Source organism: Equus caballus, chromosome 4, assembly GCF_041296265.1.
Source record: "Equus caballus isolate H_3958 breed thoroughbred chromosome 4, TB-T2T, whole genome shotgun sequence".
Lineage (NCBI taxonomy): Eukaryota > Metazoa > Chordata > Mammalia > Perissodactyla > Equidae > Equus > Equus caballus.
Genome location: NC_091687.1, coordinates 81,408,969 through 81,422,570, shown reverse-complemented (window position 1 = coordinate 81,422,570; position 13,602 = coordinate 81,408,969). Strand labels below are relative to the sequence as shown.

At 38.6% G+C, this 13,602-nt stretch overlaps 1 protein-coding gene across 2 annotated transcripts in view; it reads left to right on the top strand.

Annotated features, from left to right (window-relative positions):
- The window catches only part of TSPAN12 (tetraspanin 12), a 111,918-nt gene that overhangs the window by 30,935 nt on the left and 67,381 nt on the right, over positions 1-13,602 (top strand). The gene's annotated exons all lie outside the window — the stretch shown is intronic.

Sequence of the window (13,602 nt, the reverse complement as noted above, 5' to 3'; positions counted from 1 at the left end):
AAGACTGTATAGGGGAAGGGAGACACTGTGGAGGAACAGGAAAGGAAGAAAAATAGCTAGGAGGGCCAGAATGGCTCAGGAAATGCAGCTGCTCCCCATTCCGTCAGCTCCGAGTGCCCTGAAGGGAGAAAGAGCTCTTGAAATTAATCCCGCTGTCTCTTTCCTGGTTAATTTGGCGGAGTAGGGAGGGGACAGTAAAGACATATATGAAAGCCTTAAATAGAAGCAGCTGCTGATTCTTCTGGGTAGTAATTTGATGACTATTTATTTAGCTTCAGTGGAATAATTTTGTTGAGTAGATGAAACGGTTTAAAATATTCCTTTGCTGATTATATATACCTTTATATCTTACCAATGCTTTTTTTTAGTTGCATAGGTAGATTTACAGAAGGGCATTTTCAGGTAGAATTGAGATGTTTTTAGGGTATAAAAAAACTTGGATATGCCACGTGTTCAGTCTGAGTTAGCCCAACGAGCAAATATTACTGTTAAAGTTCTAAAGCACTAAATACCTGTTAATGGTGAGTGATCATTTCTGTGTGAGCTTTCTGTATTGTTATTAAATAAAATAAAATTTTACTGTCAATTTACATATATTCTGTCTGTGATTTTTTGGTTGGTATTTAATGGAAAGCAATAATTTATAAGCCAATGAGAGTTTTAAAATGATTATTTTAGGACCTAAGAAACTTTTCTTCATTCTCCTTATTCAGCCTGTAAGCTCAGCTTTCTTTCTTTCTTTTTTTCCTAAGGAATGAAAGAGATGAAAATCTAAAGCATCCCTGTTATGGTCTGCACTGAAGTTACTAAGTTAAAAAACAAGTTCAGCAAGTTTTAAAGAAAAGACCTGTTAGTTAAGTAGAAGGCAAATATTTTTATTAGTGTTGAATGGAAAAGGGAAAGTTTCATGTGACACATCAGTGTTCAATCATTTCTCATCCAAAGCCCTTTTAACTCAGAGAAGAGGGAGAAAATAAAATAATGAATTTCAAATGAGGAAGTTTTCATCAACAAATTTTTTTTTCTCATAAAATTCAGAAAGAGATGGTGCTATTTTATTCAGCACCTGTGTACTTTTTCATGTAAAATAGAGACTCACACAATTATTTTGGATATGTTTTTGAGTATGTTGGAACAGTTAAAGATAATAACTAAAAAGAAGATGCTAAATGTAGTAAGGTAGATTGGGAAAGGAGGTACATTCTTGTAGCCCACCCCATGGTGTGTATGCGGTGGAGATCAAAATGGCTTTTCACCTCCTGAACATCATCTCACACTTAGATGTCCCCTGAAGGCTTTATTTACTTCCTGGAAGAGATGTGATGTCTGGACAAGCTAGAACTGAAACAGGCTTTTGGGATGAGCCTCTGGAGCAGAGAAGGATTTCTCTCAACACTGGTTCTGATCCCATGGAACTCAATTTGAAAAGGGGACAGTAAAAATGTTTCATTTTAGACCCATGAATGTAATTATTAGTAAGGAGAGTTGACTTCTGTTAATTGTGGTACCTTCAACCCAGCTCCAAAGGAAGCTTGCCCCAGGAAGCTCAATCAAGAACCCACAGGAAAAATTTGTACAGGAAAATACTGGGGTCTCAAACCACTGACCATGAACGTACTGAAAGAACTGTTATACTGCTAGAGGAGATCGGCTCACTCCCCCTCATGCACATCCTTCCTATTCAACCAGAGGAGGAGTGGAAAAGACCTTAGGAAGACAGAAGCATAATGACAATGCAGTCATGCTGTGATTTGCCTACATCACCAGGAGTAACAGGCTAGTGAAATGGGTCAACAATGGCAATGGAAGTTGAGTCACTATATTGGCACCTGTGTCTATAGAACAAAGTTCTAATGATATCCGGAGACTGGGTGAGAAAGGCTGGACCCTGTTGAAGGGAAGAAGGGTATAACAGCTTTGCAGTTTAAAAAGAAACAAACAAAAGACTATAGCTGTTATATCATCGCTTTCCCCTGCAAACATATTCTCTCATGTTGATGAAAACTGGCAACATGTATTCCATTCAGAGATGGTACTTAAAATACTTAATACCATTATGGTCCAGACAACGACAAATTAGAATGGATGTTCCAAAGCCTTGGAACAGATCCTGGAGGACACGTGTTGCCTCAATCCTAATGCTTTATTTTCTAGGTAGTGCAAAGATTGTGGGAGAGTAAACCATGTGGCTGGGGAGTCAAAAGCTCAGAGCAGCAGCTATTTACCAAGTCGTTTAGAAGCGTTTAATATTTTAAGGACTAGTATGGCCATATCAATGCTTGCCAGATGGATATAAACTCTGATGAAGTTAGATAACAGTTCCCAAATGTTCCCACCCTCTTGAAAGCTTAAATCAATGGTGCGCAGCTTACTTTTTTTATGTTTTAGTTGAATCAGTGAATCTGAGCATGATTTCATGTTCATCAAGTACTTATTTTACTAAACATTAATTTTGGTGATAGAAAGGATTTTAGAACTACTTATTTTGAAACTTTTTTTATACTTCAGATCTTTAATCAAAATTGAATTATTATCAAATGGGTTTTATAGGTCCAAATCAAGATTTCATTCATGTATTGAAAGTACATTTTAGCGTATACGTGCATTTGAAATATCTCAGAACCTTTCTACATAAAGATTTTGAAAGAACTCATTTAGCACAGCATTTCCAAGCATGATTTTTAAAAAGGTAATCAGAATAGCAAATAAGCTTTGCCAATCATAAATTACAAAAAAATTACTAATAGGAAAGATTGTTTTTTGTTTTGTTTTTGCCATTGATGCAAATGGGTAAAAACTGACCTGGATACAACTCAATTCTGCCAGCATGTCTAAATGGAGTGGATGACCTGACCATCCAAAGTAGAGTGTGCACGTTAACTTGCTTTCCAGTGCCCAGGTGGTTTGTTCCTCCCCTCCTACGAGCCCTCTGTTGAATAAGGGGCAATTTCCAGGGGCAGCAAGAACTTGTGATCCTGAGAAACTGACTGTCAGTCCAATTGGGTGGCCCAGAGTTTCCTTGGTTATGGAAGGAGGGGAAAAAAAATTATTAGGGAACTTTGGAAATTTTCTATTTTAGAGAATTATGGGCAGAATTTAGTCCTCTTCTCATATACTTTTTCCCCAGAAAAAGGATGATTGAAAAAAAAAAAAAAAATCTGCTACCAGGCACATAGATAGATAGGTGAATAGATAGAGAGAGAAAGAGAGAGAGAGAACTTTTAAGCATCAGGCTTCCATCCCCAGTGAGTGATATGTGTGCAAGACAATCTCCGTGTCCTGCTTCTCTCTAGTTCAGCCATCTCTTTAACTCTTCCTTTTCTGATTCCTCCTTTCTTCTTCTGTACTTTGATCTCTTTCCCTCCCTCCCCTCCTCCACTCCCCTGCTCATACCCTCCTGTCTCCTCCCTTCTCCTTCTCTTCTCTTCCTTCCTCTCTCAATATCTCTTCCTCTCCTCCCTGCCCCTCCCTTGGTGCATTTCCTCCGTCATTCCCTTTCTGCCCTAACTCCAGTCACACGTTATGTCTTCGATCCTATCCATCTTCTTTTAATCCTTCAGCACAAATAACCAAGCACAATGTTGGAAATTTGTCTGAGGGAGCTTTGTGGAGATAGGAGATAAGGGTGTATAAGAAAGATTTTATGATGTTGGTATTGTAAAAGGTTTAAGTGGTGAATTACTCAGCTTTTCTATAGTTAAAATTATTAGAACAAAGTATATAAAAAGGGTACAGATTAAAGTAAATGTGCCTTAGTGCTGCTAACTAATTAAACTAAGTGAATACTCATGATTTGTTTTATCATTTTTACATTAAGTAAATTTCTCAAATGGAGGATAATTACAGCAAAAGCCTAATTAGACACTAACAGACCATCCTCTTCTGTTCTGATGCATTAATGATTTCTTTTGTGTTCTAATTGTTGCATTCATCAGGGCGTGTTAAGTGCTTGTTGTTCAGTATTCATGTTGAGAATGCACAGTGCAAAGTGGGGACTGTGACTTGAGAATGAGCCAGATATTGAAATGAGTTTGATATTTCTCGTCCAATTCATTTCAGTTTTACTATCTGCTTTGCAAAAATTTCTAAGACATTTGGCACTACCGTTAGTTTTAGCAGAAAACATATCTTTTGAAAATCACAACTTTCCTTCTTTCTATTCAATTGAGAATCTCAAATGTGCTTGTACTGAGCTATTGTTGATTACTAGTGTACTAATTATTTTGTGATAACTGTCAAGTCATAAAAATCATGCAATATTATTTTTATCTTGTAAATGAAAGAATCATTGGTTAAATGCATCGTGATTTATGGTCTTGAATCTGAATGAACAGAGGAGATTAGGAGCTATCAGTTAGCACAGGTTAATGAAGTACAGTTATGACTTCTATGAATGTCCAATGTACAACAATTGCAAGACTAAGTATGAACATGAATGCATAATATAATTGCATGTTTTAATCACAACCATCTTCAAACTTGAAAGATAAAAGAAGAATAAGAAAGAAAGCAAATTTAACACTTGTCATGCCAAGACACACCTGGAGGAGACATGAGTATTTGATTTATGTAAAACAAGGACCATTTCTAAAGCTCTCTTAGAAACAGGAGATTGTCTTTTGCTTTTTAAACCATAGATAACATGTAAACTGATATTGTAAACCTAACTTTAACCTTAATAATTGAGATGCTATTTGTCATAACAATATCAAAACACTGAACAATTGTTATCAATAGAATTGAAAGATATTCCCCATATCAGCACTTAGTGTTTAGATATAAGAAAAGGATGTTAGGTGCTGAATATTTCACCTCTGAAAAACTTATTATGGGTAGTGATTTTTGTCAAACTAGATAGGACAGAGTTTTTTTTTTTTTTTTTTTTTTTTGCTGAGGAAGATTGGCCCTGAGCTAACATGTGTTGCCAATCTTCCTCTTTTTCCTTGAGGAAGATTCACCCTGAACTAACATCTGTACCAATCTTCCTCTATTTTGCATGTGAGTTGCAACCAAGGCATGGTGGCTGATGAGTGGTGTAAGTCCATGCCTGGGAACCAAATCTGGGCTGCCAAAGTGGAGTGTGCTGAACTTAACCACTAGGCCATTGGGCTGGCCCCAGGACAGAATTTTAAATGTGAGATTGAATTGCTCAAAACTAGAACTATAATGTTAAAGTTAAGGAAGTTAATAGAATGTTAGGGATAAAAAAAAAACCCCTTTCTTGTCTCTCCAGATGAAGAGCCATTAAACAACTCTAGGTTTTCTAGCTCAGGAAAATCTGGATTAGAACTTCAGATTTCTACTTCCCAGTTCATTGGTCATTTCACTCACTATATAGGTTTGAAGTAGCTCAGATGCAAATTTAGACTTGGAAATATTATGATCTACTAAAAGTAAAATTCCCCTTAAATTTTCTTTTTTTTTCCAAAAGGTTAGTTCAGTAATACTTTCATGATCAGAGGCCACTGATCTTACAACTTTACCCAGAACATAGATGAGTGAAAAAACACACACATGCACACGCACACACATAATCCTTACATTAGATCCTTGTGCAAAAACAAACATCGTAAAATCCTTACAATAAAGTTCCTGGATTTGTCTAGATTCTCATTAGAGCATATTTCCTCTGATTTTGAGTTCTGTTCTATCATCTTGGTCTCCTGATTTTCTGCCCAGAAAAGAGTTTTTCCTTTGCTTTTGCCAGGAAAGAGCAGGGTATAGGGAAGGGAAGAGCAAGCACACTGTGACCAGCAAAAATAACAAACCAACCAATGAAAACTAACGTGTGTGTGGGGGGCACAACATCAAGAAAATTCCAAGCAAATTGGCCAATATATTACAATGATATTACATTTCTATATGCCATAAGCCCAACGATACATTATATATGTATATGTATATGTATACATTTACACACACATATTTTTGTTATTTTATAAAATGTATTTATATGTATAAATATAAAATGTACTGTTTGGTCTAGAACATGTAGAACCATTGATTCTTTTTTTATAATTTGTATCTGTCTACTGATATTATCTATAGGCTGTGACATTGCTCTCACACCTTTCTCTACTTCTTTAGTCACACTTCCTTTTGTGTTGTGAACATATATACGATGGCTACGTTGAAATCTTTTTCTGTTGGATCCAACATCAGGTCACTGTCACAGTCAGTTTCTGTGGTCTGCTTTTTTTCTTTTCACTCCTCAAAACTTTTTGTTGCAAACGAGACATTTTAGGTAACACATTGTAGCAACTCTAGGTACTGGTACCCCCTGCCCCTCTGGGGCTTGTTATTGCTATTTGCGTGTTTATTTGTTTAGTGGTTGGCTGGATTATTGTAGTGACTCTATTTCTCCCCATGGTGTTAAGCCTCTGGTGTCGTTCCTCGGGGAGGTACAGTTTTGGGTATGCCACAGCCATACTAGGGTAACAGTGGTACTGCAAGGGCCCTCTTCCACTCTTTCCTTGACCACAGCCTGCTGGTGAACTCAGCTAATTACCTGCCGATTCTTGTGTAGTTCTCAACAATGCCCTTGGGTATATATTCCTCCACAAACTGATCCAATCAAAATGTGGCTCCTTGGAAGGAATAGTGTTTGAGGACAGTATTTGATATTTGTTCTGATCCCAGCATGACTCCTCCCAGCTGTCTTAATCTCAGGTTCTCTTCTGGAAACTAGTCTATGGTCTAGGCTGCATCTTCTTTAGATCCAAAGATCTCTTCTCGGTTGCCTTGCACCAAGATTTCTCTTAGAGAGAGAATTGTGTGAAAGCTGATATCTCTAGGGCATAGTGTGAAAGAAGACTATAAAACAAAAAAAATAGCTATGTTGTCTGTATGAGAAGTTACCAGGAATTTGAGTGTAGAGTGTAGACAGTGAAAGAGAAGAAGTGAGAGGAAGGAACTCAGTCAACATGGAAACTTGAGAGAAAGACAACCAGGAAGAAATAAGTAGGAGGCTAGCCCATCCACGTAGTGGTTAAGTTTGCGTGCTCCACTTCTGCAGCCTGCGGTTTGCTGGTTTGGATCCTGGGTGCGGACCTAGCACCGTTCATCAAGCCATGCTGTGGAGGCATCCCATGTAGAAGAACTGGAAGGACTTACAACTAGGATATCCAACTATGTGCTGGGGCTTTGGTGAGAAAAGAAAAAAAAAAGAGGAAGCTTGGCATCAGATGTTAGCTCAGGGCCAATCTTCCAAAAAAAAAAAAAAAGAAAGAAAGTAAGAAGTAGTACTAGGGCAGCCACAGGAGTTCTAATATTTGTTTTTGAGTTGTATGTGGGGCTGCTATAGAAATGCCTTCAGATTTTCTGAGACTTCAGTCAAAGGCGGCTACCAATGTGGGCTTATGCTGGGCGATATGTTGAGAGGGAAGGAATCTCTTTAGAGAAAAGAACAGCATGCACAAGATGATCAGATGCTCCACAAATTGATTCAGAACTCTGGAGGCAGTGTTTCCCCTTCTTTCCCATCCCAAGAATCTCCAGAGAGATTACAAGGGGAAAACAAGTTCACCCACTGCTTGCGGAAAAGAGGCTCAGCCTATTCTATTTAAACCTCAAAGGACAGTGTGACCCCAGCTAAATTTAGACCACTCACCATATTGCATAATACTCATGACCACTTTAGGAGGTAAGTATACAGATAAGGAAACTGAGGCTTATGGAGGTGAGGTCACTTGCTCATTATCACATTACTGGTAAGTGATGAAGCCAGCGTTCAAATCCAGGTCTGACTTCCAAACCCCTACTGTTGCTTCTTATGTTATTCTTCTGCTCACATCAAGCCCTTCAGTGGCTGCCATCGCCTCTGAATGAAGCTCAAATTCCTCAGCCCAGCATTTAAGATCTCCCTTAATCTGGAAACCATAAACTTTTCTAACCTAAACATTATGACTCTTAAAACTAGGGACTAGAAGAATTTCTCTGGGACTGTGGTTCTTGTTCTTGAATCTTGCTTTTCTGGAGACCTGTGTTTGTCTCCCTGGGCCAACCTCACCAACTGGGCCTTGGCAGAGAGTGACCAAATCACCTTGACACTAAGGGGGTGTTTCTTCACGTTTGTGAACCTTTTTATGTTTTTGCTGCCCAACTCCTGTGCCACTGAGTTCTGTCCATCTGCCAGGGCACCTGCCTGCTACCATTTGCTGGGCCTCTCTGATGCTGCCATCTGTCTTCCTGCTGAGCTTTCCACCTCGGGCTTGCCAACACATTCCCCTCATACTTGGTTCCGCTCCACTGCCTGAATTTACAGTGCCTTTTGATGGGTCTTCACTCGCGTTCCAGTCACACCCTAATGGATTGGTCTAGTTTTTAGGTTCTGGCCATCCCCGCCTGCTCCCATAACTGAACGAGGCACGTCTGTGAAACTTTGGATGTATCGCAAACGTGATAAGTTCATGGGATAGTTGGCAATACTGGCCTGAAGACAGTGAAGGTTGTGGAAGGGAGGCAAGATGGGAAATGACTTATAATGTCATCAGTATATGTGCAAGTTGGGGACAGTAAAATAAAGAAAAGATCAAGAAAGAGAGTACATCTATGTAGCGTAAATTTTCTACTGCTATATTCTTGGTTTTTGTGTCCGATGTAAGGAATAGCTGTTGGGACCTAGTAAATAAGTTAACATATGGTCAGCCTTGTACCCCAAGCTGGCTGCTGCCACATTTTAGGCCACCTTCCCCTTGAAGTAAGAACCAGCTCATCTCCGCATTGGCAGACTTGGAAACATTTCTCTCTGTGATCCAGTGCTAAGGGGACGATGACTCGTAAAACACTGTCAATATAAAACACACACCATTTAATTCCTACTAGTCATTTTGAAAAATATATTTATATGTTCTCTAAACCAAACATATTATATCCCGAGTCCTGTTCTCTAGTCAGCCACAGTGAGTAACATTACTGATAAAGCTAAAAAAGGTAGTAAAATAATACAAATGTTTGTAAGTTATTAAAATTAACTGTATGAGTTGTATATGGATATCTTATGTCCCTGACATAATATCTCTTCCTTTATTACTGTGAATAGTAATCACTTAATACTTCTTTCTGAGAAAGAATACTTACAATACAAAGATTGTAAAACATAATGGCAATTGTTAGTTCTTTGCAATGAAAAAGAACGTGAGACTATCACTAAAAGAAAGCAAGGACACTAGCTTTCTTCCTTATCCATCAATCACTTATGTATTCACACTATGAAATATGAAAGGAAAATTCACATCTCTAGTTCGCCATACATGGCTATGGCTAATACACATGCATACGAGTAATAGTATAGGAATAGAAAGTCTGAGTTTCCATGATAAAACTTTTGTAAAGGCTGAATTATAATCACAAAATCACAGTTCATGCTACATAAAATGGGTGGTTTATACCTGGTAGGATGAGGATACTTGTGAGTTTGGATTAGCTAACTGAAAATAATTCTAAAAATTAAATATCTTTATCTACTGTAAATAAAGAAATGTTTTATTAATTCAATGTTGGAGTAATCTGAAAGTTTTAAAACACAGCAAGTGAATTGATGGAGCAGCAGATGAAGACACATGTCTCATATTCATGGTAACTACGTGTTTATCTTTCTCCCAGTTGTTGTATTGTAAGCATGACAGGAAGCTGATGTGGTGGTATAATGGAATAATTCCTGAGGGATCTTTCTAAGAAAAGTAGAGTTTGGCAGCTGTTTGTAAATGGAGCCTGTATTCCTTCCTTTTCTTTACAGTTTGTCTCAAAGAACTGTAAATTAAGACTTCTTACAAAGGGAAAGACTTCATAAGTTTTATAAGTCTCACTTTGTGAAGAGGAAATATGCTAATAGAGTTATAAATTCTTTGAGAGTCGAAATTATGTTTGAACTTTTGGTATCTCCCAGCACAGTTCTGAGTTTGTAGTAACCATTCAATAAATATTTATTGAATAGGACTTGATTATTTGTACCGATGTCAGCTGGTGAAATGAGTCCAAGTCTCTGAACTTTGTACAGAGGCTGGGTTTGGATAAACTTTAAGAGGAAAGTCTTCTGGGGGTTTTTCTGAGGGTTCCGATTTGGGCAGTGTTTTAATCGATAGTACGGTATACAAACGCAACTGTGGGTGCAGGATAGAAGCTTATGTCATGGGAGGGAAATGATGTGATTTGAGTTTTCTTAGGGTCTTTTGCTGTTGCCAGTAGGTTCTTGCTTCAGTGGTTCTCTCAGTTTAAGGGGCTTCGCTGAGTAGCGCTACAGAAATAGTTGGCTGAAAGCTGGGTTGTTTTAGCAGCGACTAGGAGAGATGAGCAAAGCATCCGCTCCTTTCTCCACCCCTCAGTTCAAACAAGATCTGACTGTGTTCAGTCTTTATCCTCCTCTGTTTGGCCATGTGCTTCAGAGAAGAGCTGCTCCAGGCACAGGGAACGCATCCTGACTGTTTTAAACCAGTCACAGCAGACCCACACTCCTTGCACAATAATTGGCGCATCCATGAGAATGTGATGGGATTCTAGCTAATTAATTGTGAAGAATAACCTGCTGCAAAACTTCTGGGAGAGGTTTCCTTCATCCTAAGAGAGATCCATAGGAGGAATAGTTTCTTCCTCCTGTAGAGGAACTAGTAATTGTATGCAATGCGTGGATTTGCACAGCCATCCTGTGATCATGAGAGGAGGTGGCCCAAGGACATTAGCTGACACATTGTGTATATCAGAAAAGTAAGGTAGAAAAATAACTGATTCCTTGAAGTCATTGCTCAGTGGATGAGCTGCTATTTTGGGCTATATTGTTATGTGAAATAACATATTTAGTTATATCCTTATTGTTGCGGCACTTGAAGTTGAATTTCCTATTTGCATAGGGTTGCCAGAAATAGAAAATAAAACCATAGGATGTGCAGTTCAACTTGAATTTCAGATAAACAATAAATAATTTTTTAGTATATGGATGCCCAATGTGATATTTGTCCCATGCAATATTTGGGGCATCCTTGTAATACCAAAAAAATTGTTGGCTGTTTATCTGAAATTCAAATCTAACTGGGAATTCTATATTTTATTTACCAACCTTAAGCTTGTATTTGAGAGAAATCTACCTAATTTGATGATAAAGGGCTTTTCTCAGGTCCTGTTGGGCATACTCTTTCAGAAATAAAAGGTGAAGTAGATTTACCAGACATAGTTTGAGTATACATATTTGAAATTCAGCTTCCTATTCTCAAGAACTAATAAAAAATGCCTAGAATATTTTTCCTCTTGAGGCTCATCAATGAATCCCCACCCAGCTGTGAAATATCATTGTAAGGCAGATTAACAGTGGAAAGAGTCAGACAAATCTTAGAATCTCAGTTGCTTTACTTACCACCAGTATGGCCCTGGAGGAATCAACTGTCTGAGTCTCAGTAACACGCTGTGTAGTTATGAGGAACTAATAACATACATTATGAGAAGCTCCTATTATGTCAGGCGCACGTGACTTGCTCAAAATATAGTAGATCTCTTTCCTGTGTTGACTGTGAAGAACTGTCTTAAGTGTATTGTAGGGGTATTATACTAAGAAGCAAAAGAAACTCATTCCTCCTACCAAACACCTATGCAGCTCCTTCTCTCTGCACAACTTAAGCAGAATGAGTGGAATAAGATATGGACAAATGAGTTGGTTTGCGGTTTGAGGAACATGTATTACCTTGTTGCATAGCCAGCTGGAGTTTACTCCTGACTCTGGGAGCGACACATGAGATTTCTTGTAAACAGTGGCTGTTACTATTTTCTAAACTGAAAAGATTAGTTTTGCCTTTTCTCCAAGTGACATGGTAGGTGCCACACACTCAAAAGGTACTTAACGAAGCATCTATGGCCATAGAATTGGGTTCCTATTTCATGGGCAATAAATAGACCATACAATCTTCTTAATGTGTTATTCTACACTCAAATTGTCATGTCCATTTTGGGATTTTTCTATCTTACCTTGGTGCACAAAACAGTTATTCTCACAGAGAAAAATATAGAGCCCATAGAATGACAGCTGTGATGTCAAGTCTTGCCAGGCTTCTGTAATCCTGGAGAAGAGAAGAATTGGAGAGGGAGGGAAGAGCAGCTGCCCTCAAGGAGTTGAAGCGCCATGAGATGGGAGAAGGATCGTTCATGCTGTGGACTCCAAAAGGCAGGACTCGAGTTGAAGGTAGAAGTTAAAGCGAAGCAGGGTCAGGTGTAAGCAGCACAACTGTCTAGAACTGCAATGCCTCAAATACGGCGAGGGCTCCTCCACTGAAATGCCGATTCACAGGCTCTGGTGACCATTTATCAGGACCGTGACAGCAGTAACTGCAGCTCTGCTTTTGTCTTAACTTGTAAAATGGGGATATTAATCCCAATTTTTCACCTCACAGATGAGGAATTTGACCCAGCGAAACCTGAAGAGACTCGTTTTCTCGTTTTCAGGCGTCTCTCAAGTGCTGGTTGCAGTGGTTTGCAAACTGTGCTGCAGATTAGAATTACTTTGCAAACTTTGAAAAGTCTGGATGTCCAGACCATATCTGTAGATTCCAACTTAATTGGTGGGGTACTGCCTGAGCATTAGGGTTTTTTCAAAACTCCCGCAGTGATTCTAATATATAACAATTTTGAGAATCACTGAACTAGAATACTAGTTAGAGAGCATGATTCTGGATTTTAGTTCAGAATCTGATTTAACTAGATATGTAACTTTGAGCAACTCCTTTAACTTCTCTAGGTTCCATATTCCTTATTTACTAAAAGGAAGGAGGGTGTACATGCTTCTAAAGCAGGTTCCTCTAAAATTTTATTATTCTAGGGTCCTTAAAGGTTTATGATTAAAAGACAGGTAACTGCGTTCTAGAAGTAGAAGAGGATCTCTGTTCAGAGATATGGGATTTATTTGCACCATTTTTGTCAGTTTTAATGGCAGTCATAGACGCAGCTCCATGTGGGGGGATGTTTCCATAACTCAGAGGAACTTCGGGCACCAATGGCAATCTGATGGCTGGTTGCTTTGGCAATCCTCTGCCTAGAACCGGTGTCATTTGAGCAGAAACTGATTGAAGATAAAACTGGGTTTCTTTGCGCTTCTCCATGTTCCAGAAGATACTTTGTTGCCAGAGATAGAGTCATCTGATGGATGACTGAACATTTTTCCTGGTATTTTGTGTGGATGGCAACCCTTGCGCTCTTTCGGGCTTGCTGCCTTATGTATGGCTTAGAGACTTACCAAGAATTTTTCTACCCTAATCCAGAACACTCAGGTTCTTTTTCGGTCTTCATTTTACTTCTACCCACATGAGTGTGTGTGTCTCATTGTCACTCTGGTCATGCAGCAACTGACCCTAGACAGGTGATGATGGACACAGGACTCCCAATTTTCTTTTTCCCTCAAAGGAAATTTAAGGAGAACTCCCATTATTAGATTTTCTCAAAGATGTTGCTTGTATTTCAGGTAATTCATATTTTTTAGTGAAGTTTTATCTGCCATACAAGGCACACAAAAGTAATCATAGAAATGTGGACTGTCATGAGGCATAAAACATCAAAATTTCATATGGAAAAAATGAATGAGTGATTTTTAAGTGTAAAATTTTACTTCCAAGGGAAGGTACTTTTGGA